Source organism: Benincasa hispida, chromosome 1, assembly GCF_027475165.1.
Source record: "Benincasa hispida cultivar pf3 chromosome 1, pf3_genome.v1.1, whole genome shotgun sequence".
NCBI lineage: Eukaryota > Viridiplantae > Streptophyta > Magnoliopsida > Cucurbitales > Cucurbitaceae > Benincasa > Benincasa hispida.
Window position 1 is genome coordinate 74,376,000 of NC_143478.1, and position 4,490 is coordinate 74,380,489.

Sequence of the window (4,490 nt, forward strand, 5' to 3'; positions counted from 1 at the left end):
ATATTTCTTCAATTCCTCATTTCATCTTCTTCATTTTTTTTTTGTAACGTTTTTTTTAAAGGTATTGTAAATTAAGTGTAGGGTGAGAGAATCGAACCTCATATCTCGAGATCAATAGTATAAACATTATGTCAATTGAGTTACGCTCTTGTTAGCAGATTCATTCATTTTATGAGTTATAGGTTAACATTCTTATATATATATATATTTATATAATTGTAGTTTGATGGTGTGGGATTAATGGGTGAGCCAAACCCGTGGATGATAATGTTTGCTGCGCTATTCCGTGCTTGTCGGTTCCTTGTATCATCTTCATTAGCTTGGTTGATCGGGAAACGGAATATCCCCACCCCTGCACATACCCCACTCACCAATATCAACCAGTTCAAGGTATACTTTTCTTCTTTTCGTATGTGAAAACAATCGGTAGGCATATGTGTGTATATATAATGTTAATATAGTTAAAAGAAAGTAGAGAGGACTAACTTTTCTTTTTTGTATGTGTGGGTCTGATTTGCTTATGATTATTGGTTTGGTGTGTGTTGCAAGGGCATTGATATATAGATATAGTTAATTCTATGTTGTATGGGTTATTATAGTATATATATATATTTGTAGTCGGATGGTGTGGAATCAATATATGATGCAGTACTTTCTGAGGATTGGGAGTCCTTCAAGTCATGGATGTCGATGCATAATAAGAAGTACGGGAGCGAGGAAGAGATGTTGTATAGATTTGGGTTATTCAAAAAAACTTTGAAGAGGATTGAGAAGTTGAACAAGAACTATACTGGGTGTACCTTTGGGTTCAATCACTTTTCAGACTTAACTTTTGATGAAGTTCCCAAAGGCTACACATCTTCAAATGGAATGGAATTTTAAATTATTTACGATCATAAGTTGAAGCCTATGACTTATTAATCTCTAATGCCATATGGTTATTATTTATAATGCCCCAAACTCTTCGAGATAAACTTTAAAGGAGACATGTAGTAATATCTTTTTTAATCTCTCTAATTCTTATTATTATACAAGGAACCCTTCTCTTGTTCACTATTTTTCTTCTCTCTTTTTGTCTCCATTTAATCAAATCATCCTTTATGTAAATTACTTGTTGGTTTGTTTGTTTTTTCGAATTAGTTTATGACAATTGAATTGTTCATTATATATTTTGTTTGCTAAATTATGATATCCCACCGCACTCCACTACCTCACCTTACAGGCACACAAAAACTAGTCTAATAATGGTATTAAACCGTAAGATTTTAAGATTTTCAAACCATAGAGATGGAATGGTGTTAAATCTTGTCATGGATTATGTGCTTTAGATCCTTGCTAGGTCTCATCAGTATAGAGCAAATAAAACATCCAAGAATTGTCCCAAGGGGTGAGATTTGCTTTACAAAATTCCTTAGGTTTCCACATCCCCAGTAACTCTTCACAACTTTCCTAAAGTTACATTTTATAAATGGTCAACTTAAAGTATATTTTAATCATAATCTTGAAACTTTTCAAATGTTGGGATTTGTGTCCTAAATCTCTTTGTAATCTCGTAATTTTTAAACTTTGTATAAACATATTGTTGTTAAAAAAATAAGTGTTATTTTATAAGCATTACTCAATCCAATAAACTAAGATTTAAGGTTATTTTATGTAATTTAAACAAGTATGTAAAGACATATAAGTGGATCTTTTTTAAATAATAACTTAAACGATCTATAGTAGATGAATAATGCTAGGTACCTTGTAGGTATTACAAATGTTGTAAAGTGCTACAGATGATCTGATCCTGATCATTCATGTGGAGACATGTGAGCGGAGTATCCTATGCAAAGAGTATGTATAAGACTGGACCACGAAATAATTAGTCTTTTTATATAACGCTATTAATAATAGAGACTTACATTTCACTAGGATGACCATAGATGACATGACCTGAATCCTGAGTGAGTTGGGAACTCTTATTCATGAAGGCGGTTCTTTGATTTGTATGGGTGAGAGTAGCCAAATTTCCAACGCAACAAACCTACCATTTCGAGGATTCGTCTGACTGGGGAGCTGGGAACACAGCTACACAAGCAAAATTCACTCATTCCCTGATGTAGGGGCAAGTAAATAAATTGCTCCCTTAAGGGCTGATTCCGGGTCTTGAACATAGTGGCCACACTCTCTCTTGGCCCTTGAGGAACTTGGTCATAGTTGGACTATGGCTTATTAGAGGGATCAATGGTACTTAAAGAGTTAGATGTAACTATAGGGGCAAAATGGTAATTTTGGCCCAGCTGTACTTACGAGCAATTTGTGAAGGGTCATTGCAGTGGTGATTGGTTATATCCAATGGACACAGAAATTTATCGATAGTACGAAGAGTGCAACTGTCAGTATTTAGTGGAGTGACCGACAGTTAGCGAATGTTGGGTAAATTAATTAAAGAGTTTAATTAATTATCCGAGTACCATTGGAGCTTCAATCTATAGGTCCATAAGATCCCCTTTGTAGCTCAACAGAGATTTAATTGAGAATTAATTTTGGATTAATTTGAAGTGTTCAAATTAATTTAGAAAATTAATTATATATGATGTAATTAATCAAATTGATTATATATGTGATATAATTAATATAATATATAATGAAAGGAATTTGAATATGATTCAAATACTCATTATATGAATGAGATTCATGTAATTAAATTTAATATAAATACGATTTATATTGGGAGGAATTAAATATTTGGATATGATTCAAACATTAATTATATGAATGAGATTCATATAAGTGAATTTAATATAAATGTGATTTATATTAAATGTCATGTATTGTCGAGAGAAAATATATCTATAGGCTGTATTATATTTGAAACAATATGTGACTATAAATTATGTGTTATATGGGATATAACATATAGTTTATATAAATATAATAAGGTTGTTATTATATGTATAATTATTATTAATTTAATTTTATTAAAATAATATTAATTTATTAAAGAGAGGAAATTACAACTCCCTCCCCCTAATTTCTCTTAGCCATATACGTGGGTTGTGTGAGAGAAGTAGTTGATGAAATTTTCATCTTCTTCCTGGAAAACATTGAGAGAAGAGTTCTCTTTGGAAAAACTAAAATAGAAGAAAAGTCTCCTCCCTCTCTTCCTCTCCATCACATTTCCCTCTTCCAAGGATTCAAGTAAAGCTCACAACTCTTGCTTGAACCCTTTGTCCCAAGAGAATACAAAGGATTCTCAAGTGGTAGTGTCCTTTTTGAAGAAGGAGATCCGCGTGGAGAAGGAGATTTGTTCGTGTTCTATTCAAGGGATTCTTAAAGAAAGTATTCTTCAAAGGTAAAGGTTTCTGAAACACCAAGTTTTCCTTTATTTAAAGCATGCTATATTTATGCAAATGCATATCTTGTTCTTGTTCTACTATAAAACTTATATTTAATGAAAAATGAAAATTGGGTCGATCTTGCTTCTGCTCATGGTTCTCTCCAGTTAGAGTTCCTTCAATTGGTATCATAGCTAGGTTGTAGGCTTTCTGATCCTAAATTCCATTCTTTTCCGTTGAATCGATTTTACAGTATTGGTGGGTCTTATATATTCTGTAGTCTGGTTCATGTGATGAATGGTTGTGAATGTGGTTTTGTTGATGGATGTTTCAGAATAGGATACTTAGTTTTAAGGCTTTCTTTGTTTACAAATTTGGTTTGTAAAGGCCCTTGTATTTTTGGGCAATATTATTTTCTATAGAGTTTATTATTCATAAATTTGAGTCGCTCATACTGTTCCCGGGGAGCTTCAAAGAAGAGTTGTAAAGAACTATTTCGATGAAGAGAAGAAGCGGTTCCACAAGATCGTGTAGCTACAGCTACACGATCATGCAACTTTTGCTAAACGATCTTGTAGCTTTTGATACACGATCATGTAACATTTGCTAAACGATCGCATAGCTAATGCTACAAGATTGTGTAGACTTTGCTACACGATCGTGTAGCATTTGCTACAAGATTGCGCATCCATTTTGCTACACAATCAATGCAAAGAGTTAACTGAAGGGCAGTTCGATTCGAGCGATTCAAGGCCTGGTTCACCTGTTTCAAACCAGATGACTCTTTCTTATGTAATAGATAGCCTTTTAATTTTTCTTTTAGGTGTCCTATCCCGGTCCATTAACTGTTTGAATTAAATATACATGTGATGTATGTTTTTTTTTCTTATATGTCATATTGTATGTCATATAGAATCAAAACACACCATAGGTTATGCATTTAATTTCATGCATTATTTATATTATAAGTGTTATAATATATGTATATGCATGATTTAATTTTATAGCATGCTCATGCATCATATAATATAAGTGTTATACTATATGCTTGCATGCATAAATAACATAGTCATGCATCATTTATATTATAATCGTTATAATATATAGTTTGAATATATGCATGTGATGTATGTTATTTAATTTCATTACTTCGATATATATATAATTGTT

At 32.2% G+C, this 4,490-nt stretch overlaps 1 long non-coding RNA gene across 1 annotated transcript; it reads left to right on the plus strand.

The window, feature by feature from the left end:
- Nucleotides 1-228: 228 nt before the first annotated feature.
- LOC120077594 (uncharacterized) lies at nucleotides 229-1,017 on the plus strand. The gene is made up of 2 exons (XR_016530120.1): nucleotides 229-390; nucleotides 619-1,017. It is a non-coding gene; the product is annotated as an uncharacterized LOC120077594 (long non-coding RNA).
- Nucleotides 1,018-4,490: the final 3,473 nt, after the last annotated feature.